Raw genomic sequence first — 26,469 nt, 5'->3', positions numbered from 1 at the left:
TTGCACCATAACTTGATGCAGAAAAGGCACAAATTGTTGCAGAAAAATTCACCAGAATGCAGGAAATAAAGTGTTTGATATGCTCAAAATTTAGATTTTGCTCAAAAGTGGAGATCTCAAAGCATTACAAATTACATTATTATTGTTCATCTAGACTCTAGAGCAGGGGTCTTCGATGATTTTTTTAAACCAAGGACCCCTTAACTGAAAGAGAGATGGAGCAGGTACCCCCTACTACATACAGTATATTGTATGAAATGAAGTTGCATATTAAACTGGGCCTACAATAACTCGTGGGCGGCCTAAAGCCTTTATAAAATACTTTTTTGCAAGCTATAAAATGATTATTATTGGCATGATTTTATAAATCATGTTTTAATGTTAAACGTGGCACAGTGAATCCTTATCTGTGGATGGCTACCTTAGTGACTACCTTACCTATGGGCCAGTAAGCCTATCATCAGTGGGGATTTATATTTGCTAACAATATGTTGGATTCATGTTAGACATAATTTGGAGGCCCACCTGCATTGACTCTGAGGACCCCCTAGGGGTCTCGGACCTCCTGTTGAAGATCTCTTCTCTAGAGAATCAAATAAATGTAGACCTGCATGAGCCTCTCTTAGTGTGGCCCCTGGTGATCCCAGGACCCTCTTACAGTATGAGAACGACTTTATTGTCCGTACTGATGCTGTGGTGGGAACACAGCTTTGCAGTTGCATGCAATTGCACGTAGTGGCGGGTGGGGGGCGCTGTAAGGCTTGTGTGAACAAGCCAGAGTGAAAGGGGAGGAGCAGCATCGGGAGAAAAGTGGCCACACGGTATGCCAGCCCAGTCCAAGCAGTCGCTTCTACATCTCAGATCCGCCGCCGCGCAGGGAGCACAGGGAGACGCGTCTGCCAAGTCCTGTCCACCCCACTTGGTGACGTGCTGAGCGGCGCACACACAGACAGGCTACTTACCGACCAGCACACTGCCGCGACCGGTGCACAGTGCGATTCCCTTTGCTGTAAAATGCAACAGCAGTCTTTGCGGGATAAAGACAGCATTCAGACATAAGCAGCGTCGTAGCGAAACAAGGACAAACGCCGGGGGACAGCAGCAGCGAGCGACCGGGGAGGTAAGCGCTCAGTCCGCGTAGGTGGAAGCAGTCCCCACGCTGACTTTATGTACGCTACATTTGGACGTGCTTTGTGCCAGGCATGAGTTTGGACGGTACCAGGGCACTTGTCCTATCCTGAATGAATGAATGAGAGGAGGATCATCAGTTTCACTGCCACCCCTTAGCTGAGGACCATAGCCTACCAAATGGTGTGTGCGGCGCTCATGTTGTGCGCAAGCGCTCCTGCGAGAAATAAAAAAACTAACTTCACGTCTCAGAGCTTGCGACCGAAACTAACATGGTGAAGTAGTGGTCAGTTAGTAAAAAGGTCGGCAACCAAGGACAAAGACGGTGACCGCCACAGATACGTTTTCTAAAAAGCATTAAAAAAATACAAAAAAACACCTTAACTTAAATCCTTTTAATATAGTTTTGATACTCTAAATTTATGTCGAATCATTTAATAATGAGTAAACCATGTGCAAAATGAAGCAACTGGTTATCAAATATTGACTTGTGTCAATGTGGCTCTACTTGTACGCAGCATATTTGAATTTATGCTTGCATGCTTTAAACAATTCCATTAATATCACAAGTGCATAAAAGCATCTTACTGTATCCTAGGTGTGCTGCACTCTGCAGTGTGTCTAAGTGTATTTTTTTTTTTTTAAAGTCCTATTCATAAATTCTACAGACTCATGCATTCTGTTTATCTGCACCCGCTCTCTAAAGGAAAATATTAACATGTGAATGTAGCCTGCAATAATGCTGATTATGGTGGAGCAGTAGGAATTCGAAGCCAATCTGGACCGACCCGCCCCCAGTGTGTGTGTGTGTGTGTGTGTGTGTGTGTGTGTGTGTGTGTGTGTGTGTGTGTGTGTGTGTGTGTGTGTGTGTGTGTGTGTGTGTGTGTGTGTGTGTGTGTGTGTGTGTGTGTGTGTGTGTGTGTGTGTGTGTGTGTGTCTTGCAGCACGCAGCACTTGCAAGACCCACCCTCCAGACAACAAAAGCATTACTCGTCATCACACAAGTCCCTTTTTGTTATTACAGTGAAAGGCTGTACCCTTGGCTGTGAAGTAGAGCACTAGTTGTAAGGGCCACTGTGCAATTTTCATGCACAAAGTTACTTATGAATCCATCCATTTAGAAATGCTGCCACTTTTCCCATGACCAGCAAGTGTTTCATTTTATTCCCTGGCAAATAAGAAGGCATTGATGAAAGAATGAGGTTGCTACTAATGTATAACCTCACATTTAATCTGTAGTCCATATTTAGCATGATTCATTATCAGCTCTTGTACCCAACAACACACTTGTCAGTCCTCCTGGCACTGATGCCTGTTTTTACGAGCCCCGGCATGAGCATGTTGCTATATATAAATAGATGTACAGCCACCCGGCATGACAGTATGTGTTTCTATTCCTTATTGATGTATGGTGTGGTTGTTTCATTAATGGGCCGAAGATGTGGGGCAGGAGCAGGACACACTTCCCCACTGATGACATTTGAAAACCTAGCAGGCTATCGTGAATCAAGGCTCGTATTAAGAGCTTTAGTCCTAGTCCTCTCTGAACAGCCAGGGAGCTCTGCACTCGATGAGGTAAGACAATGCATTTGCCTCAGAGCTGGGGCCATTTAGCAGGGGTCTTCTCGCCTCACCTGTTAGCTATGATGGGAGAATTGTCTCTGCATATTTAGAATAACCACTCGCTGTAGGTGGAGGATTACAGCAGCAACATACAGAGGTGTGCGTTATGTCAGCCTCATTGTCAGGCAGGCCTCACCTCTGTGGAAGCAGTGTGGGTTTCTCCAGTTTGTCACAAGCTTCTTTGCAATAAACTCAATCAGGGATAATCCTTCTATATCAAATGTGATTTTTGGTTGGCCTGGGGAACTGCCTGGCCTGAGGAATTCATTTTGAAATTACCCCGAGGCATTTATCCCATTAGTAAAGGCCAAGCGAAAAAACGACTCCCGTTGTTCTGGTCAGCAAATTACAATACTGTAGCTCAAGGCAGTTTACTTAGTAGTTATTTTATATTCGCATGATTTTTTTCCAAGAAGGAGAGCTCTTTTGCAGGTTAAGGAATGAATCATTTGATTGGTGTGTATATTACTGTTGGGATGTGAAATACAGGAAAAGAAGGTAGGACTGGAGAAGAAATGCTGTACAGTATGTTCTTGGAATGAAGTTGCGATCTGCTGCTTTTGCCTCTGGTGATGGACTGTAGTTTAAAGGAGTGCAGAGAACAGAAGCGGTGCCAAGCTCCCCAACAAAGATGACTGGAGAAAGCCAGGTTCTTCTCTCAGTGTTTTCCATGTAACAGTCAGATAAACATAATGATGCCTTGGCTGGTGCAAGGCAGCGGCTTGGATGAGATGGAGTCATTTTCCCTGTCTCCTTTTTTAAGAATGCATATACAATGCTTCTGTTTTATCTGCATTCTGTTTATCTGCACCCGCTCTCTAAAGGAAAATAACATGTGAATGTAGCCGGCAATAATGCTGATTTTGGTGGAGCAGTAGGAATTCGAAGCCAATCTGGACCGACCCGCCCCCATCAAAAGGAAAAGGAAGAGCAATTGTGTGTGTTTACGCCTTTGTTAGACAATGAACTCCATTCTCCAAGTCTAAAAATTGTCTTTTTGATAATGGCATTCTAAAGACATGCTCTAGATTTAACCACATTTTCAGTAAATCAATTTCATCCATAGGCTACCTTGAGCCAATGTGTGCATTTACTCTGCATATAGTTTACCTTTTTAATGAAACTGCAGAGGTCAACATCCAGTCAAAGATTCAATGTTGAGCAAAAGCAGAAAAGTACGAGTTCTTTTGGTCATCTTTGTTGCCCATCGCTCGTCTGGTTAAAATCTTTGATGGTAGCAGGAGAGATAATGATACATGGTTACAAAGAACAGCTTCCAAAGGCTAGGATCTCACTCTCTATTTCTAATTGAGTGTGTGGATGCTGTTCTTTGTATTTTTGGTTAGAACATTTTCAATGGATTGAGGAGAAAACTCTGTAGTCCTTTTGGACCACATGTCTGCAGTTGAAAAGCTGTAGTGCTGTGAGCAGGTTTGGCATTTGACATTGGGGAAATATTTTTAGTATTGAAATGATCCAGGTTTTAACACACTTTTCATTCAGGTTACCCACACGGCCGGCCTGTAATTAGGGTAACTTGTTTGTTGCTTTTTGGAAGTTTCTACATTTTCTCAGACATCAGAAGAAGAGAGTTCTTTTGTTTGTGATTTTCAGATGGCAGTTAATCCATGAGAATACTGTAAGAGCCTCGAACCTGCAGTGTATGATGTTGTTGCACTGAACCTAGCACATTGATATGATGTTAATTATAACCACAGCTAAAACTAAATGCAAAGTAGGGTTGGAGCAGGGCTGGGTAATATGATGATGAATATTATCAAACCAATATAAAATGTCTATCGTATATATTTTTTTCTATATCGTTTTTATTGCAATGTCCAATAACAAGCAGTGAACTTACATCATTTGGACCACACTTTATGTTCTGATCCTTGCACATTATGTTTATTTTGCACCAAAGTTCTTCATTACTTTTCATTTGTCAATTATTTAACTCAGACAAGACAGGGGTATACAAAAACAGGCTTTACTGTGTGGTTATTTCCTATATTTATTGAATTACCAGAAAACATGCTATATATATATATATATATATATATATATATATATATATATATATATATATATATATATATATATATATATATATATATATTACACACACACAAAAGTGCATGTAACCTTCAAATCTCAAGCTATTCCTTACATTGCTAAAGATAGTAGACATTTTGTGATGCTATATGGTTCTTACCACAGAGCCCATATTATGTTTTCCAGTATGACTCCATTCTTATACACAGTGTAAACAACCGGGGTCTTGGTTGGGTCTCTGCACCCCTTAATGTCACTTTATCTTATTCTCAACATATACTTGTTATTTACTCGTGCTTGTTTTTGATCCACTTGAAACTGTCGTCTGAATTCCCCCCAGTAGGCATTGCATTAATGGAGCCTATCATAGCTAGATTGCTACAGCCACATAAGTGGTGCACACAGGTATCTGGGTGCTGCATGCTTATCAAGGCTGTAGCATCTTTTTAATTTTCATTCCTTTTCAAGTAGTCATGCTGAAGTGGCAAAAGTAGCAGTTCAATGACAGCAGGGCCAAACTTAGATTATCTTTTACCTGTTGGAGACAACAGCTCCATCCAAGCTTTACACGCGGCCCAAAGCCAGTTACAGTAATTCTCTGAAGTGGCACCAAAGCAAGCTCAGTTTAACTCTAAAGATCCAGTCTTTCATTGATCATGGTGGGATGTCCTGGCCATGTTTATAAGTGTATCAAAGGTAACAGGCGGGTTAGCAAAAGAGGTGAGAGAATGTTTCTGTCTTGAGTTGGTTGACTGCGTGCAGCTTTGATATCTTGATGATGAAGGAGCTTTCAGTGAAAGGAGGATAGGATATTATTTTCGTCTAAGACAAAGCATATTAAGGCCCCCTTTTTTTTTTTTCTTTCAGTCAGGTGCTTTGAAAGAAATGTAAATAATTTGTGACTTTAAGGTTTGGAGTTTCTATTAATACTGATTTTATAATTTTATACTGTATATCTAGCCGAGTTATAGAGTGAGATTTTGAGAAACATTGCTACTCTGAGGAAAACCTGGACTTTTGCAGTCCACACTGAAAGGTGCGACTCCATTTTTCTAACAATTTTTTTCTTTCTTTACAATTAAGATGAGTTTGTTCTGCATTCAAACATTTTTGGGTGAATTTTTCATCTTTACCAACAGTGCAGAACCAGCCTTTGGCTAATCCTTCTGGAGCCTTTATGCTTTCCTTGTTGCGTTTCGGTGGCAGTGATATCTTTGCTCGAATATGCTGCTGAATATTTAGAATCGGAGGTTATAACAAAGCATAATATACTTGCTAATGTACACTGGGGCAAAAGGCCACGAGCGATCGCTGCGCTTCCCAAGCTCTTTAGAGATCAGTGAACTATGAAAGGCCGTCTCTTCTGCTGCCCTCTTGAACACAGTCACTGAAGGGCTAGTGATACTGGTATCCTATTTCTAAAAAGCCTGCAGTTTTCCTGTAAAGGGACCCAAATGGTCTCAGAATGCACTAAGCTGTGAGCCTCCTACACCCATGGAGAGTTGTGTCAGTAGCTTCCTTTCAAATGTTAGTTTGTGCCCTTTAATATAAGGTTTTAATTCTTCAATAACATTTGATTGGAGATTAATTATTTTTAATGGCTTTTTAGCTTGTCTTGGATGGTAAAAAAAGACTATTCTTTTATAAAGTACTGTGTATAAGTGTATATTATTTGAGCATTTGGGGTATTTTGTACATTCATTAGATGCATTTTAAAATAAGATAATATAATTTACAGCACAGGTAGATGTATATTATTAGTAAAGAGTAGCATTTTAGCAGATTCATTTTTACTTCAATCAATCTATGTGCTTAAAAAAGCCTATTCCCACAAAATAAAGGAAACTGGCCAGCGATTACAACCTTTTTAAGTGTGTACTCGTTTGTGGATCCATCTATGTTAAGCACTTTACTGTGCACATACATGCCACATTTTTTGAGAGCTGTGCATTAGCCCATGTCATAGTGTTATTGTGGCCTTAATATTTTCTATGTAGTCCATCAGCTATGCTTTCCAGAAAGAAGAGCCAAGTTACGCTGCCCGACAAAATGCTGGGATTCATTAGGCCCAGAGCAAGCAAGCTGACACCGAGAGCCAGGGCCAAGGGCCATACTTACCGGATAAGGACCCAATTCCAAATGTACCCATAGCTTTAACCTAATGTCATTTAATGTGATGTTGGGAAATATTTGGTTTCCTGGGATAAAAAAAAAACGTTAGCCCTTGTAAAAAGGGAGATTTAAACCATTACCATAATTTTAATACCCACACAAACTGTTTGAATTCACTTGACATGTTTGGGGACAGGGGGCAAGAATTTGGTTTGGACTCGGGGCATGTGAGGCTTCATCTCAGGGCCCCTGCAGTCTGTGAGGCTGCTGTGTGGTGAGTGGCTCCATGGGGGGCAGGTTAAGCCTGTTAGCCCCATATGATGACACTGCAGGTTTGCTCCTTGGCTGGGGGGAGAGATGGGAAGGAGGCGGACATGGAACATCGTTTCTATCTTGTAGCTCATCACCACCGCCACAACTGCTGCCGTGTTTAGTTGTTTATGCAGGCTCCCATTAAGCCTGGCTACAGGAGTATTCTGCTCTGCGGCTATCCGACAGCCACAGCTCCCCTGGTATCTCCTTTATGAACCTTAGTCATTTTAATAAGGTGCATTTTATTATCTTATCTATACTTTGGAAAAAACATCATCTATAATAAAATATGACATCTATTCTAGGTATGTCAGGGCTGTTAAAAAATGCAGAAAATCCCAGACATTATTTGAGAGTGCATTGCCCCTTTTGAAGGACATGGATGTATTATGTAATAATTTATTTGAAATTGAATAATTGAATCTGCCTTGAGGAGAAGCAGAGCTTTAAAGAGGCCTGCTGGAACAGGTTTTGAGGTGGAATGTCAGACTTGAACCAGCCCTGTCCGCTTGAGGCAAAGCAGACTTCAAATTACTTCAAGAGGAAAACAAATTTCATCGGTCACTGAAGTCACTTGAACTCATTTCCCCCCCACTTTTCTTCTCAGAACCATGGGAAATTACAATAAAACTATCTAAGCTTTGCTACTGTCATTGGAGTGGTGCCACTACATAACAGATGTATATAGTTTATGTGCTGCAGTAATTCCACTGTGGGGTGTGTTCCCCTTGATTTTGCCATTTGTCTTGGTATTTGCAAGAAAATAAAGCATATTAAATATTTGATATCAAGCAGGCTTTCACAGTAATCTTCTGCAATCATTATATGACCATTGTATATTATAAAGAATAACCAGACCTGTTTTTGTTTGCCTGCATCTAGTTATAGCACCTCTACAATGCATTTTGTTTTCGAAGAATCCGCTCGTTCTGCAACTGTAAAACTCTAAATCAGTTATCTCCAGTAAGGAACGGATATGTAAATAGTTCACATTTAATGGAAGTATACATAACGGCGACTTACAGCCATGTCTGATTTGCATACTCCAACAGTGCTCGTTGAAAGGTGGCTTTAGAGTTAAGAGGATACATAAATCATGTGTTCGCAGGAGGTGTGATGTGCATCTGTATTAGCATCCTATTTACAACCTGTTTGCCTTTAGCCTGGATGCATTCTTCCAAGGACTAGAACATCTTCTAAAATATTGGCCCCATCCCAGCCACCTAATGCTGTGATACATGGACTCCAGCGTTGATTAATTTATGTTGGCAGTTTCCCTGTTTAAATACCTGCAGCACAATTACCGGGGTCCTTAATTGTAATAAATAATGATAGCATGACATCTAGGGACAAATAATAATGAAGACAGGCTGTTTTGTATTTGCAGACTGTTTCCTGGTATCCGCTCTTGCTGTCTGTCAGGGGGTCCAGCTGTTGCCGTTGATATGCAATGAATGATCAAAAATAGTTTCACATTCACTTAAACTGGATGTCAATGGGTCATCGAAATATCAAAATAGGTGTTACTGAATAGGGGTAAAAAAATATCTAAAAATACAAAGTCATGGGGACGTTGCTCATACTGCTGCCTCTACTTAACCTAGTTACTTAACCTCTCTTTATATCCTTACAGTTCATTGGAGTGGACTCAAAAAGTCCAGCGAGTGAAAAATCTGAGAGAAGTAAACTATACTTGCACAGACACGAAGGGCAATGTTCCTCAGTCTCTGTGTGCAGCTCGTATATTTTCTGCGTCGCAGTTTGACTGTTTCTTGTATTCAAAGACACACAGACATTTGGCCGTGATAAAATGGACCGTAACATTAATAATAAGACGGCGGCTAAAGGTGGCATTGTAAAGATATCTTTCATCATTGCTCCTTGCCTGTGGTCCCCTGTGTAATTTTATAGCTTTCCCGAGCAGACATTTCTGTTTCTCAGCATTTGCAAGATAGGCCTCTCCGTTCCCAGCTCTGGGGACGTGAATTCATTGGCGCTTTTGATTTTTATAAGAGAAATCTTTAAACTGTAGTCACGCCAGCCAGTGGTGATTTGGCGGTCTGGCTGACACAAAGCTGCTCAGAATTTCCAATTTTTAGAAGTAGACCCTTGCTTTGTTTTCCTGGTCAAATAATACATTTTTTAAGACAATAACTTTACCCTGAAATGATTAGTGCTCTTAAAAAACTGCTCCAGCAGCCTTTTGAGAACGAAGGCAATGTGAGAGCAGCCACGTTTGATTATTAATGGCGGGTCTCTATCTCTCAGGCCCTAATTGGTCTCTGCTGAGCATTCTGATTAAGAAATGCCATTAAAATTGATGTATTATGCTTCCAAGTGTTTTTCACAGTTAGATAGCTCCTTCAATCAATCGATAATTACAAAGATGATTTATTGCTCAGGTTTCAATTTGACAAGTTTACAATAATTGCCATGGTACAACTTTTCTCTGTACTTACTGCGATTAAGAGAGAGCGGCTTCTTGCACGAAATAAATTGAAACCGTTTTCTTTGATAAAGTGTTAATGCCTGTAGCAAAGCCCACAAAAATTATGTAACAAAGTTTCATTGTTCCACATTTATGCATATCCTGAAAGAAGATTCATCTTTTCAATTTTAGGCGTTATTCGTCACTTATTGTGGAGTATTTATCCATTACTTATCAGTTACTGTGCGGCTTCTCATTTTAAATATCATTCAGTGGTGACTTTTCAGACTATCTGCACATTTCCCACTACGGATATGCAAGTAGTTAATAGGAAGACGAGACAAAATATAAACCTATAGGGAGAAGTCAATGAGGTAGTTAATGATTTTACTTTGTGTGGATTTAATGAAAAACATCTCTAATGTCATGGCAAAGTAAACATTTGTCCTACGGGTTTCAGCTCATTTTCTAGTAAAAAAACAAGATCAATTTCAGTTTTTTTTGTGTACACCACAACTCCAAGCAGTGTTCTAGCTCAATATAATACAATATTTGAATTTCTTTTACATTAAAACCATGCTCTATTGTGCATTTATATAGTACTATGTCATTACAAGTCGTATTATGTTTTTGTAGTGTTAATTATAATCGTGCTTTATCATATGAAAAAGAGAGGTAGCAGCAGAACTGAAAGCTGAAACTAAAATGTATTTAGAGGGTGATATTCATTACACCTTTCTAAAATATTTCTATGCACAGTTGGACACTAACTTTTAATGAGATTTCACTTAGTATTATTTTGGCAGCGGTACATAAACAACCATATGTCAAAACTTTTTATTTAGACTCCCTCTCCGTGCTGCAGCAGCCGCTTTTTTAGCTCCATAAACTGATTGTGGAAAGAATTGGTTTTATATCAGCGAGCTACTGTCTTTTATCATCCTCTCGAAGATTTGGCAAGCTAGCTGTTTCCATTCTTGCACAATCATCACAATGGAAATCAGACTTTTTTTTTATATAAAGAAACATGCCTTTTCTCCCACCATTCTTCATCTTAAAAGGAAAAATGCACTCAAAATCATGTTCTTCAGACTATTAAGTCTGACGTGATGTGTGTGACTTGGAAGTGGAGTCAGCAAAACATGATGAATGAGCGGTGAATAACATTTCACTTTTTTGTAAAGGTTTCCCAGAGTGCTTTGCCTCGAGACATATGGTGCGGCTCTGCAGCCCATGCTGAGAACTGTCTAACATCAGTGTATTATTTTGAAGGAGAGCAGATACTTTGAGTTTTTCAATTGTTTTTGGAAATTATTTTTGCCGGCATATTTTAAGGTAGGAGCAAATAAATTTACTTTATTTACTTTAAGTTTAAAGTTGGTGCCTTGCTCAGACTTTTATCCAGTTATACACCAGAGTTTAAAAAAGAGAGGAAAAATTCCCCCCTTGGATTATCTCAGATTGCTGCATTTCATCAAATTGTGACAACCGAGTTTTATTTTTTTCATTCCAAAGAAGTGGCTCTAATTGACATTTTTGTTCCTCCCTGAAGCTGCCTCATCTACTTCTAATTCAGTAAGAAGTTGTCTACGTTTCCCAGAATTAGTTTTGAGCACCCCTGGAGAGAGCGAAGATGCACATGTTTGGGAATTTCAGCTGCAGGCTTTAAGTGTAGGTCGAGAGAAACTGCAGTAATCCTAGTGAAGGCAGAGCGGGAGGATCCACAGCCTTTAAAGTTCAACATGGCTGCATTGCATTCTGGTTTATGGAGTCTGCTCTCGAGAGGAAAGTTGTATCCTTCCCTAATCTATGATGGATTTGTTGGGTCTAGCAAGAAAGCCCCTTGTTCTTTGATTGTGAGGGAACCAAAACGTGATTTTTTATTTATTTTTATTTTTTTTTCCACTGGTCGTTATCTGCAGTGGAAATACCATGTAAATGAGAAAAATACATTATCACAACATCAAAATGATTCCAACTAAAGATTCTGTGCCACATTGTTTTTGCCACATTGATCTGCTGTATGTCTTTCAATCCCTGTGATAAAGTCATAATTTAAAGTCATAAAGGATGGAGGTCTAACATGATTCATTTTCATTTATTTAATTTTTTTACAAAAAAAGCTCTTGTACACTGATTCTGAACAAGACTCTTTCATACTCAGACAGACGCACACAAAGAGCGAGATGTGGTGACTTCCAAAGGCTGCCACGCAGAGGAGTCAGATGATGGCTGTTTTTTTTTTTTTTTTTTTTTTTTACGAACACCAGTGCTGTTGTTGGGTTCGACAATGAGGGCCTTTGAAGTGTCATCTCTAATGCGGACCCTCTCCTTTGTCGTCATCTTAGAAAGAGGAGAGCTTTCTGTTTTGCATGTAATTGTAGTATTTTTTTTTTTTTTTTTTTTTTTTTTTTTCACTCAGGGATTCATTTGCTACCAATTCCTGGGGCCTTGAGTTTGACCTTTTCCGCTGCCGAATTATCCAACGTTAACCTCAGGACAGTTGAAGAGGTATTGATAGGTTCTGCACTGTAGCGTATGTCCCTGTGGAGTCATCTTTCTGTTCTCCAGACCAAAGATTACAATAATAAATCTCTTGATGCAGATTGTTCCACACTTGAATGGGTTGTTCTTTTGAGTGAAGGGATGCCGGATTTTTTTTTTTTTTTTTCCTAATTCATTAACAGATGGCTAGCGCAAGAATATCAGGGCCATATTTATAGACGTTTTCATTTCATTTGTTTTTAAAGCCTCACCATATTCACCAACTGTTATTGTTTCTGCAGGTGTAGACGGCAATACTCAAAAGATCTAATTTGTCTGTGATGAGCATCCCCATCCACCAGAGACCAAAGGTACGGTAAGATATGAAAAGCTCATTATCTTATGTCCCAATAGGCATTTTATTATGCCAAAGGCAAACCCCACATCGTGATACAAAATCAAAATAAAATATGAGTCAGTTTTCCCAAACAAACTATTTTGGACAAATCATTTTTTGTTATTGTTTTTATCATAAGAATAATAAACTGAACTCTAGTATAACCTGACAAATTCCACTTTTTCAATCTTAACGTGCAGTTCTTGATCCTTTTTGATATAGCTTATTTGTGCGTAAGTGTACACGTTGTGTGGTGTTGGCCTGGTGTAGTGGGGGGTTGATCGTCTGGAATTATTTGATATATGGCGTCATTAATTCTGCTAGACTTCCCTGCCGTGTCCAGAAAATTAGCTATGTCTGTCTTTGTTTCTTTGCCTCGCAATTCTGTCAGCATGCGAAACCAAACCGGTCTCCAAGCAATTATGAGGTTAGAGTCTGATCTCGGGTCATTGAGAGATAGGATTACTCCTGGACCACAGGACCCCAGGAATGTACAGACTCCTCCCGTGGTCTGCTCACCGCTGATGAAATAGAATTGAATTAATGGGGTTGCCCACTGTGAGGACTGATTAGAACGACATACTGCCTTTGAACCATGAGCGAGGTGACCAGGCGCGGGTGCCACAGGCGCATGGGGGTGGGGGTGGGTTGGGGTTTGTGTGTGTGTGTGTGTGTGTGTGTGTGTGTGTGTGTGTCCGTCCTGGGTCAGTGCATCACTGACGAGCAGGAGTCATTATGTGTGCTCTTTGCTGGGCTTCAACCCTCACTGGGGGGCTTCAGGTGTAAAATCATTGTGTGCTGTTTGGTTTGTGTGTGTACCGTGGCCTATGTGGTCCAAAGCTGTGGTGGTCCATGCTGTGCCCAGCTCTCACCGTTTGGCAAATTAACTGTAGTGCTGCATACATTCTGAAAGTCTCACCTGCGGTCACACCTGCAGCAGCTTGTGTTCTCTAGTCTGAACCATAGCAGTTAGATTTTGTGTGGTGCTGTAGAGCGTCATGTGTTGAAGTGAAATAATAAAACTCATAGTTTCTTTACCACTGGTATTTACCACTTTGTTGGTTCAAGCGCAAATTCTTGTGGTAAAATGACAAGTTTATGAAGTGTATGAGTTGATGAGGAGCACTTGAACATAACAACAGGCCTTTGTGCACCAGGGTGTCTTTACCGCCGCTATTAAGGCACCAGCATACTCCAAGAACAAGTGCTTGTCAGATGGTCGAACATCTTTTGGCCGTCAGATTTGGCGATGCTGCGTCCAAACCAACAACCCAACATTAGCACGCACATCACATCAGCGATTAGCCAGGTGTATGGGGGCAAGGTTTGAACCTCTCTCATGCTCTTTTTTTTTTTTTTTTTTTTTTTTTTTTTTTTCTTCATTCTTTACACATCTAATTATGTCACTTTTTGTGTGCACCCGAGCGCAACTTTAAAGACTTTCTTAAAGTTGCTATCCCCATATGACTGACTTTAAGTGTGTCCTGAACGACTATAATCCCTTGTACGACACTTCGTACAAGCTAGTTCTTTGAGCATACCCTGACAAGTAATGCAACAAAAAATCCTCTCAAACTCAAATGTATTATGACCTAAAATGACAGGTTCTAAGTTATTATTTTGGTCTTGAAATGCTGCTCTGTATTATAATAAATCCATTATGGAGAGTTTCAGCTGATTTATAACAACAGCATGGAATGGCTCAGATTCTGTTTGCACTTGCAGTGGATATCACAAGAAAGGTGTTTAAACTTTTAAGGGTCCACTATTTGAAACTGCATTCAACCAATCTACTGGCTAATGTGAAATGTCTGTGGGAATATCTTATGGCCAGTGGTTACCACCGCCGGCTATAAGGTGTCTCCATCAGTCTCTGTATACCCATAAAGCTCAGAGTGGTTTGGGGTTTTTCCATTAGTTGGTATGACTGTTCTTACTCCAAACATACTGCACCACATTTTACTTGGAATAGGACACAGACTTGCATTTTCACGCAGCCTTGGTGTGGTTATTTGTTGCAGAGCCAGGTTCTGAATGCTTCTTTTCTCATTTTAACTAAAAAAAGAGAGTGATCCAGAGTTTATTCAAACCACTTCAGACATCCTTGGTGTGAATGTGCCCTGAATAAACACTGCAGAGTGTGAGAACAAGAAGAAAGAAGAATAATAATCGTTTCAGTATAAAAACAATGACAAAATTCAAATGATCCAAAATACCTCACTGCCTGCCAAGCTTGAACACGACACAATACATCTTTTTATTTTTTTTATTTTACGGCACGTACCTTGGATAAGTAATGGTCATCATCACCCTTGTTTGCCCAGCAGTGTGCTGTTTACGTTGGGCCCCCAGACTGTAAGCTGGAGCTGTCTGCCAGAATCATTCTCAAGGCCACCTCGAGTAATGATAGATGACAAGCTTCTGCGAGGAGGAAAAGAGGTCTCCTGGTAGCACGCAGAGCTACTCAGACAGAGGTGCCATCAGCTGGCAGCCTACCTGCTGCACTAGTTGTGGAGGAGGGTTTGGGGGCAGGAGGGGGATAAAAGACCAGAGGGGACTCTGGCTGCAGCACCTAATGAGAGAGAGAAAGCTACATCTCTTCTGTTGAGTGCAGTAAACGATAGCGGGACGTGTGCAGCGGCTCCTTCTTGTCAGTGAATACTAATATAACCGAGTGGTCACCTTTTTTGTAGCCAAACAAGTAGTTCCAGTTTTGTGCTGGTCTGCGGCACTAACTTTGACTTTGTACTGAGCATTTTTATGGTTATTAATTTTATATGTGCTTTGCAGATCTTCTATTTCTATCTGCAGCGATTTTGTTAAGCACCTGTTTGGGAGCGCTCTCTGGAACAGTGGGTGCAGTGGCAGCAGGGCATGCCATATCATATGCCATACCAACCAAGACAAAATGGGGGAGAAGGGAATGGTGTTCCTTACCTTTTTGATACCTGTAACTGGGGAACTCTGGGAACCATCAGTATCCATAGCACAATTTGTGCAAATCAGGCCATTGATTTGGCTGATGAAGACCATGAGATGCTGTCGAAAGCTAATAAGTCGACATTGATTTTATATTGTTTTGTAAACATAGAAAAATCTGCAAAAAGCATTGGACAAATATATTAGTGTTAATGAGTTTACAAATAATTTGCTTTGACGTAATCTGGCCAGTAGTTTCTGAGAGATTTTTCTCTGAACCAATACATTTGCATGTAGCACTCTAGTAGTAGTAGTAGTAGTAGTCGTTGTGTTGCCTATAGCCATAACTAGTAATTAGTAACTGCGTTTTCAATTACACTGATATTTGATAACATGGAATTACTATAGGTTTATTTTTTGCATTTTAAGAATACATTATCTATCTTGACGCAATACAATGATACATAATAATAGGTTGTGCTTCTAGACACATGTGCCTCTAACTAATGGAAGGTCCTGCTGTGAGGGGGTAAAGATATTAAAATGCACTCTCTTGTTAATTTTAAGCCAGTCACGTGTCCTCTCCCACTGCCAATTTATCGGGTAAAAACACTTCTTTAAAAAACCTTTGAGTCTGCTTGAGGATAGGTCTGCACCTACCACCATTAATAAGACTAGGGAGCCTTCACCTGCTGACAAAGGGGGGGGGAAAGAAGGGCATTTATCTGGACAGAGCAGTAAAGTATTTAGCTGTGGAGACAGACAATGATGTGGGTAGTTCTGGGTATGTACTGTAAGTGATGTCACTAATGACGTGACCTCTGACCTGGCAGCTATGTGGTGAATGTCTGATATTGCAATCAGGTGTGCAGGAAGGAGGGAGAGCAGAAAGCAGGGAGCAAGGTCATGCTTTCCACAAGCTGCTCGCAGCCCTCACAGCGCACAGCCACTGCCTTAATGATAAAAATGGCATCCTCCCTTTTTTTTTTTTTTTTTTATTTGTCGGGCACACGGGGGATCCCATTGACATGCCGTAACCAGACCATAACCGAGGCGGAACAGAGACCCACATGCATAAACACAGGCCGCAGTTCGCGCTGTCTTATATTCTTGTCACATAAATGGCAAGGCATTGTCTCCCGCTCGCCCCTCGGGGTGATTAAGACGTAAGGCACCACAGGGGGTCGGCCCTTGGTTAAAGGGGCATGGAATCCTAAGAGGCCGACACACACGTACACACAGCGGGGGTTTTAGCATGGCATCTTATCAAGGCCATTGAGGCTAATATCTGTGAATGGGGCATGCTGGCACTTTCAGCCACGCTATCAGTGTTATCTCTTTTCCTTAAAATGCCCCTGGGGACCGCACAGCGTAAACCCATCATAAGAGAGAGGGAAAGTATGTATCTACTTTAAGTGTCCTCACAAGGGAGTGGAGAAGTGAAATAAGGGCAATACTCCTACGTTCCAAGTCATTTAAGTCCATCTGTCAGATCATGCTTTGCTCAAAAGATAAAACTTCTCTCATTCGCAGTTGAAAAGGTTCAACGCTGCCTGCTTTGGCTCAGTGATGTCACCATCATGTGCTTACAGTGATTTATTTATTTTTTTAATAAGATCGTCCGTTGCAGTGTTTCAAAAAGCCCATTGCATTTATTACAGCTTCATTATAAGCTTTCCAACAAGAAAAACCCCCACTATCGTTTAACTAGTCTAAAAATGTCCCCTGGCCTTCCACTGAAAAGAACTCCGTTTTAACCCTGTGTGCTTTTTTGTTTAAACAGAAAACCTCACTGAAATTTAAAAATGTATCTCAATACTGTAGTGTCAGACCAGGATAGGCAGCAGTGACATTGAAAAGAAAAAAAAAAAAGTGACATCCAAAATAAAATAAAAAAACCCACAGGTGTCACATTGATTTTACGTAAAAATGTCAGCTGCAATTTATTTATAGAACCATGAGCTGAAGAAATACCGGGCTTTACAAAACCATGACTGCAATGAAAAAAATAATTCAAATCCAACAGTCAGACGCGGACAAAAACGAGCTTTACCGGCTTGTATTTGTTTTGTGAAAGGCCCCTTTTTGATTTTTATTCCAATAGCTGTCCATCCATCCATCTATCTATCTATTCATCTGCCAAATCCTGTCAGCCATGGTTTGCCTGAGCCTTCTGTTGCCAAACCTTCACTTCCCCTTTGGTGAAGAAGATGTCCTGCAGCCCGAGGATATCAAGCAGCAGGGCTTTACCATGTCAGGGCATACAGTACGTCTGTCATGTCCGCTGTCTTACTTAAGAATACCTACACCTGAGCCTTCCCTTGTGCTTGGCCTCCATCCTAGTGATGGTGTATTGCTTTTTATGCTAGGTATCTGGCTATGGAGAGGCGTTATGGCGTGACCCATATATCAAAGCTTAGAGTGTGTCATTAGTTGGCTTGCTATTGTAAGCTACAGTAGTTATCACAGCACATAAGGTATATTGTTTCACTTAATGTCTCGAGCAGCACTCAACTGGAGCATGGATATGAAACTGTGTGTGCTTCAGGAACAGAGTTATAGGTAATTTCATCTTTGCAGAACATTATATTATATTACATTCCTTCTCTCTCACACACACACACACACACACACACACACACACACACACACACACACACACTCACTCTCTACAGAAGCTAGTGTAAAACAAAAAGTGTTATTCCAGCCAATAACGCACTGTTTTGTGTTATTGTAACCTCCACAATGATGCTGACACCATGCACATATCAAACAGAGCCTACACACTGCAATATCTGAGCTTCATTAAAAACAAAAAAAAAACAACATTATTGCTGCTCTTTCCTCTTTGTTGCTCACTGAACTTGGCCAGACATTTAACATTTTCAGCTGACTCAAGCTTTATGGTAACAAAAAAATGTGATTTCCTCTCCTTTTGCCTTCTGGGTGGAGCTGTTGCATAGCGCAGCGGCTTCCTGTCCAGCATCAGTTTAAGAACCCGCTGCCATTGTGAATAGCCACGGTCCACCTGCTCCAGCCCCGGCCACATTTACAAAGATGCATTTGAAAGGAAGCAATTTCCATGCCTGATATGAAAACTCCTTTTTTAACCTTTTAATTGCATCGCCGCTCTGTTCTCGGCTGAAATTAATTTACCAACACGCAGTCTCATCAAAGAATTCAGATGTACCTTCTTATCATCTGTGGTCAGTGGGTCTGCGTGAACATTTTCCTCTGAATTAATTGCGAGCATCATCTGCCAAATTTTTATTTGGATATCTCCCTAATGTTGACATAAGCCTTAATGGCCATCTGCAGAGTGCAACTCATTATGGCCCATATCTCTGTCCCTACATATGTATGAGACGCCTCAGATGTTTAATGGCGTTTTCCACTGCTGTTCACAAGCGTGAACTACGCTGCCAAGGTTGGCGTGAATGATTTATTTATTTATTTATTTTTTTATGCTTGAGGTAGAGAAAAACTAAAACTGCATTTTCCACTTAAACAGGGACTCAAGAGGCTGCTGTCATTTATCTGAATGGTTATTGCAGAAGTCTTTCAGCGGATGAGAGAGCTAATACAGACCTTAAGTAATTGAGATTACCGACATGCGACAGGTCATTTGCAGTTATGCATTTAGCCGAATCCTTGTTGATAAAGATTGGTTCTTCAGCTTCTATCTGGTCTTAATGATGTAGTCAGAAGGCTTTGTCGGTAACCGTACCTCTTGATCCCATGTTGTGCATTTGCTTCACATGTAAGACTATTCAAAGGATCTTTATGCATTTTTATAGACACGTGTAGTGCAGATGTCAAAGCATCTCTACAGAGGGCTCAGCAGAGGTTACCCCATACTTGTAAACGTGCATTCCTGCACCATATGTTTTTTTTTTTTTTTTTTGTTTGTTTTTTTTCTGCGCCCGAAGCGCCTTCCAAAATCCTTGCATATCGCTCAGGCAAAAACAAATTTCAGTTTTAACTCCCACTGTTTACTAAAATAATCAAAATTGATAACAGCTTTGCCGCTCATAAAACTCCAAGTTAGTGTACTGAAAAACGAAGCAGACATTTGTGTTTTATAAAAAACACTGGCAAAGGGAGAGCGAGTAGGAAAACAGCGCAGTGTCCAGTGAGAGCCTAGCTAGGCGTGTCTGGAGTGTATTCGAGTAATGAGCGGCTATTCTTGGCTTTGGAGTGCAGTTGAAAAAGAAGCCCTCTTCCATACATGCTGACCTTGTATGGCGAGACGAGCTGATGAAAGAAAAACGAATACTGTAGGTCAGTAAATAGTCCATCAAAAATCCTGCGTCTCCCTATGCAGTTGTCTCGCAGGTGTTGATGCAACCTACGGATTCTTTTTAATGCATTGATTTGAGTCTGCAGAATGTAAGAGCATCCAGTATGCATTCACTGGAGTCTGTCCCAAACCTTTTTCTCTGCCATTTTATCTCATCATGTCACTTATGTTCCACACAGCTGTTCTGTAAGTCTACCTCTCGTGCTTTTGTCAAACTTACACCCACCCACTGAGATCAGATTAAAGCAGACATGTCGAACACAACACCACTGAGTTGCACGCCTGGAGCAAAGCATGCTGGGATGGAACGAGGCATACAGCACGCTGCTCTGTGACAGCTGTATGGGCCGGTGATTTAAGTGGCGCCGTCTCCTGTAATTGCTGTAAATCTAATTTGGATGTATGGTCCGTGGGGTGTTTTAATGCAGCCATACTTTAATATCTTTTTATGAGATTTCCCATAATCTTGTTTTCTCTGCGATTGTTGCTGCACATACGTCGTTCTCTATTTTCTCACCATGCTTGGTTTGGCGAGGAGTTTTCCTCACACCTGTAATTAAAAAAAAAAAACATTGGCTGACGTCTCTCCTCGTCTCCATCAGTTTTAAGCAGTGGTGGACTTTTAGATACTGTTTTTTTTTTTTTTTTTTTTTTAGATAATGTTTACGAATTCAACATTTTGAGATCTAGGATGTCCCAAGTCCGACTGAAAGATCATACCTGAGCCAATCAAGGCCAATGGTTTAATCATCATCTGAAAGTCCAATCAAATTCTGGTCTTTTGTTTATGTCCGCTCACTGTATTTCTCGGTCTACACCAGCTCTCATGTTTCTGGTGCAAACTGACATTTCCTGCAACTTGTTGCATTTCAAAATGTTAACAACTGTTTAAAAAACTTCAGTGGGGAAACTATTTTGAAGTGGAACACTTGTAATGTCTACCCAGGAATCTTTTCTCGAAGTAGTGGTAAGCTAAGAGCTGTGTTTGGGGTAATGCAGAGATTCAGACAGTGTCAGTATATTTGTAACCCTGTAATACAGGCTATTTTTCTTCATGCAAAGCTATTTAATTACAAAGCATTATCATAATAAGTACTTGAAGTGTGCACTGTGGAGCACTGCATATATACTGTATAAGCATATGAACATTTATAAAAGTCTACTCTTTAACCTCGTAATTTACTCAATTTTTCTAGAGTAAATTAACTTGCATGTCTGGCCATGGCAAAAACATGGTTTTTGACAAGTTTTTGAGGTAGAAGTTACACTTCTCTATCACCTCTGTGGAATTAAGTTTTTGCCATGCCTGGAGTGATTTCAGCACATCTAAGCAAAAGAGCTGACAGGGTCACCATCCTGTGAGCCTCGGGCCCTTTCCCCTTACATTGCACCCATGCCATCTGCACTTTCTTCTACCCACCAATTAAGCCACTTCTGGGCTGAGAGGGTCTCTTGTTTTGGTTGTGAAAAATCAATAGCCATTACAGAAGGGAGCGAAATCGAGAGAGTGAGGGAGACTGACTGCTATCCCTGTCAGTCTGACCCTGCCTGACGGCTGTCATCTCCCTTAATTGCTTTGCTAATATCATCCCCACTCAGCCTGGATCTAGGTCAGCAAGGCCCCTCTGCTGGAGCTGACTGGAGGCTGTCCTCCATGATCTATCCCTCTCTTTGCCTTTTAAAAAAAAAGGGCCATCTCAATTAGAATAAAAACATACAGTAGGAATATGAGAAAGATACATTGTTTCTTGTTCTGAGATGACCCCGGTTTGGATTAATTCAATCAAAAACCCCGGCAGTAGATAATCATTTATGCACCCTGCTCTATTCTGGGATAGGAAATAGACTTGCCAGAATTAACCTTTTATATTTCCCTCAGGTGACGCAAGATCTGCTTTTTCTTTTTCTTTGTCTACCAGCTCTCTGCTGTTTGCACCTTCAGGTCAGACTGCAAAACTTCTTAGTAACTCAGAGGCTTAACATTAATAACTGCAGCAAATAAACCTGTTTGCGGTTTGTTTTATATGTTAGCTTAGATAATCAAGATTGTAGAATCAGTCATTTCTGTTAGAGTCGCCCAGTGGTTTCATCAAAACAAGGCTTAGCGAGACAGAAATGACTATAAATTAAATGCAGTTGACACAGTACGGATTAACTATTACTGCTGTCAGTTAGGCAGGGTAAGGTTGTTTTTGCTGTAATATGTAACTTTTATGCATAACCATTTAGCATTTAAAAAAAGCTTGTTTTTTGGCCAAGGATGGGCAGGATGATGTCAGAAATGAAGAATCAGCAGCGGCCCTCTGTTTCTGTTCCTTCAAAGTGATGCTTTAATAGAATAGATGTACGGAAACCATTTTAACGAGAAGTCTGAGACAGACTTCAATCATTGTTGTGTCAGTAAATGTTAAAAAATCCTAAGGGGGTCATAATAATTACGCGGTGGCACATTTGTTTTTCGGTCTGAATTTCTGAAATGTCATCTCTTTTCTCCTTCACTCATTTAAAGCTTAAAGTCTGGAAAGCCAACTGCATCCGAGGTACCGTTCCAAACAAACTGAAGAATTGACTGATTTGAGACAGAACACCACAATTATTTTTTTTTGAAATCAAGTATGTTGGCAACAGAGAATTTTCTGAGATGAAACTTAATTTTCCCTTCCAACTTTACTTGGCAAATTCCGCTGGCTAAAGGAAGTAGGCACAGTGGAGTCTGTGTTTCTTAGGGAGAGGGAGAGAAGATTATGCGAGTGTTTCGGATGAAGCACAGACCAGCTGTTTTCTGCCTCAGGGAAAATAGCAATATTTTGTGAGTGTGTTATAGTTTAATATTTTTCGTCTCTCCATTTGTCTTAGCTTGTATTTCTGCATACCTGTCTCACCTTTTAATAATAGTTTTGAATAGAAATACACATTATGTATGTCATAAAACAAATACTACAGTAGTATTGGATCATGAATAGATATGCCAAATCTGCCTAGCAACCAGAGCCCAAACTCATACTGTCACACTTGAACACAACAAACAAATAGATTAATAATGGAGAGATCCATTAGAAAAAGCAGTTCTCGTCACTGGGGTGTGTGAAAACTCGGCCATCTTGGCTGCAGCTTCTCTGTTTACATCTACAGTCGTAGCTACAGGCAGCCATTTTAAACAAGGTAGCAAAGCACGGACGGGGAACGAGGGGCTAGTAATTGTGTCAGCGGCACAGCTCTAAACCAGCCAAGACCTCATACTTTCCCCTGCTCCCGCTTTAATGGAGCATGTAAGGGCCAAGGTGTGCTGCCCCGGCCCTCAGCCTAGGCTCTGTTCAAATGGCCTCCCGTCCTTCTGTGAGAGGCACTGTGGAACAATAAGCCTAAGGTGAAGCTGGAGAAAGCATTAGTGTAAGACCCCTCCTGCAGGTCGCCATTTCAGCCTCACTGCCCTCCGTTTGCTTCCACAATAAGACTCCTCTTTTCACGACCTATTATGATAGCAATAACCCCGTCTTGTGCCTCAAGTTGTATTGTTGAAATTCAGCGTAAATGTACATCTGATGCCTAGGTGTCGCAGTCACACCTTCAGGTGTGAATGAGCATTTATAATAATAATAATAATAATAATAATAATAATAATAATAATAATAATAATATAAAAAATTTGGCAAACTCCTTTCTAAATACACAAGGACATCTTACATGTTTTAAAAGGGCATAAAAGAAGGAAATATATCAAAATACATACAACTGTTTGCCTGGTCTCAAAGGGAGGGATCTGCAAAGTGGACTGTAGGCCTGCACGATAATAGAAAAAACTGACATTGCGATATTTTTTGTTTCCTGCAATATGAAAAGAGACGACAATGTTTTACAAGATGACGTAAATAGCTCTATTTGGAAATAATAAATCATTCTCGACTACTGCGGTGATTTTTGTAGGGGAGTGCATCTACATTAAAAATGATAAAGGAACTTTTCTAATGTGAACCATTCTTTGTTGAACTTGAATGCTTTACAAACACCAAAGAAAGTAAACACTGCATGTGACTACTCTTCTGAAGTGATATTGGAGAGGGAAATTAGGTAGAAATACACTGGTTGATTGACATGACACCATTGTATTCATATAATACCATCAATCAAGGCTAAAGTCAGTGATATTAATAATGTGTGCATGTTGCTTCCTCTAAATTTCAGGTTGTGGTTGACTAGTGGGGCCTGCTTGTTTCTTGGATAAATTGATCAACATTGATTGTGATTGGTGGTTCGCTGTGCATGCAGACCTGCATGTCACACACTAGCAACAAACTGTGTATCCAAGAACCCTTAAATCAGTGTAAATTACGTTCTTTCAGACCCAGACTGCAGTTGTAGATTAGTTTTGTTTCCAGCGTCGCGGTTCCGAACAGTAAAGTTAGTTGGGACAGACTCCTTGTTTCTTTAGACTAACTATATTAGCTTTAGCCTGGCTGCTAGCAGCTTTCTTCGGTGGAAAATGGCCGGGAGATGTTGTGATTACGTTGCCTTAATCGGGTGATTTGCAGCATACAAAACACACTACTGTATCTTCACTACCCACCGAAAAGCATTGTGCATCACTGTGTCAGCGGCACCTGCCGCTTACGGTACTTTTCTACACGGGGAGAGCCTCACTTCCCATAACAAACCCCGTCGGACTAACGTTACGTCACATACACACGTTGCCCACATGGCTACCTGTCTTAGAGGGGAAGGGTTGGCCGGTAACAACTATGTAAAAGGAGAACGGTGAAAGATTACGCTTCTATCAAGCAGCAAAAAAGTTTTAGCGGCAACATCGCAAAGTCCTGCGATGAGACTATCGCTATGCGCACATCGCGATGTAGACAATGAAAGAAAATATTGTGCAGCCCTAATGGGCTGTAATCCCGTGTCTGTTGGCCCACAGTTGCAGATTCCAAACGAAGCTTCCCTTTTATAAAGAGTGAAGGTCCAGCTGTCATCTGTATGCTCTGTAGCAGACAAAAAACGAATACAGAGAGTTATCAACACGGCACAGAAGATCGTTGGTTGTCCTCTTCCCTCATTAGAGGAAATTGCCAACTTAAGAATGCTCTCAAAAGCAACCAAGATTACAAAAGACTGTTCTCACCCTGGTCACCCACTGTTTGAGCTCTTGCCCTCAGGGAGACGCTACAGATGTCTAAAAACAAGGACTAGTAGATTCAGGAATAGCTTCTTTCCCGAAGCCATAACAGTCTTAAATTATGAAGCTAAACTTCTTAAACTTTTTTAATGATGCGGTTTGCACAGTTACTCAGCGCTTTATTATTTTAGAATATTTATTAACCACTTAGTGTAAGAGTGGGCAAGTTGTGTTCTTATGCTTTTGTGTTATGGTTAGAATGTGCTGGTAGGAAAGGTGTGTGTGTGTGTGTGTGTGTGTGTGTGTGTGTGTGTGTGTGTGTGTGATATGAAATGAATGTGTTGTGAGATTGGTTTCACATATATCTTGTATGTTTTATAATGATCCACCTTACTAGAGTGGCTCTACAATCTCATTGTACGTAAATGCAATGACAATAAAGGCATTCATTCATTCATCCGAACTGTTTGGTTTGGAGGATCTTGGGAGCTGAATGGAAGCAGACCCTCTGGGTAGCACAAGGCCTGTTGTTTTGGAACTGCTATTGGTGGGAATAATGCCCAGATTTCACAAATCTGTGGCATCACTGTTCAAAACCACATCCAGGCTTGGTAGGCTACTAATAAGCGTTTGACTCAGAAAGACACATTTCTCATGGACAGTTTCTCCGCTTGCTCTATGCCTGCATTTTCTACAAAGTCTACAAGTTATTTGCCGATGATATCAAAAATGTTCCCTTGATTACAAATACCAAGTTATCTATTTAAATATACTGAACTATGATACCCTTTTCAAGCAAGTCAGAACAGGAAGGAAGGAAGTATTTGAAGAATACCTGTAAGAAAATGTTAGCTTGTGGTTGAAGCAGTTTTTGTGGTAACAGTGAAACACACGTTCAAAGTATAAGGGCGGTACCGAAGACCACTTTTGGAGCTTCGAAGCTTCGGTTCTTATCAACAGCGAATATTCAAAGCTTCGGAGGAGGGGGGGAGTCAATATTTCCGACTGCCCGTGAAGGCAGCAGAGAAAGTGAGAGTTATGAATGGGCGTACTATCTTTACCTTTTATCAAATTGAATAAAAATGACAAGTCAATATTTCCGACTGCCCGTGAAGGCAGCAGAGAAAGTGAGAGTTATGAATGGGCGTACTATCTTTACCTTTTATCAAATTGAATAAAAATGACACCAGGCTGCTACAGTATAACCTTACAGACCTCTACAAACGTCACACTGCTCGCTTATAACTCAACATTTCTCCATTCTTGGCTGAGATGGATGACATAGCGCTGCATGAATTTGCCAGCGGATAGTTGACATTTAACTCACGTTAGCGGTTTAATACGACAAAACACCACAGTGAATTTCAGCCTGCATGCACGTTTTTTTTTTCAAAATATGTTTGAATCCCAAAATTGTAAATCGAATACCTACTCACTGAACGACTATTCAAATGTTCGGCTCTATCTCTACAAAGTCTTGAACAGAGCTGTTGTTAAACACACACCCCAATTCCAATGAAGTTGGGACGTTGTGTAAAACGTAAATAAAAACAGAATACAATGATTTGCAAATCCTTTTCAACTTCTTTTCAATTGAATACATT

At 40.6% G+C, this 26,469-nt stretch overlaps 1 protein-coding gene across 3 annotated transcripts in view; it reads left to right on the top strand.

The window, feature by feature from the left end:
- The window catches only part of klhl29 (kelch like family member 29), a 232,935-nt gene that overhangs the window by 920 nt on the left and 205,546 nt on the right, over nt 1-26,469 (top strand). The window contains exon 2 of one of the 3 annotated variants that reach the window (XM_028605863.1): nt 12,442-12,510. The exons of 1 other annotated variant lie outside the window; for it this stretch is intronic. The gene's annotated coding sequence lies outside the window, so the exon portion shown is untranslated. Of the gene's footprint in view, nt 1-12,441; nt 12,516-26,469 lie in introns of all 3 variants that reach the window. One more of the 3 variants, XM_028605864.1, reaches the window with a different exon arrangement.

The sequence above is a fragment of the Perca flavescens genome, chromosome 18 (genome assembly GCF_004354835.1).
Source record: "Perca flavescens isolate YP-PL-M2 chromosome 18, PFLA_1.0, whole genome shotgun sequence".
Classification (NCBI taxonomy): Eukaryota; Metazoa; Chordata; class Actinopteri; order Perciformes; family Percidae; genus Perca; species Perca flavescens.
This window is presented reverse-complemented; position numbering and strand designations above follow the sequence as displayed.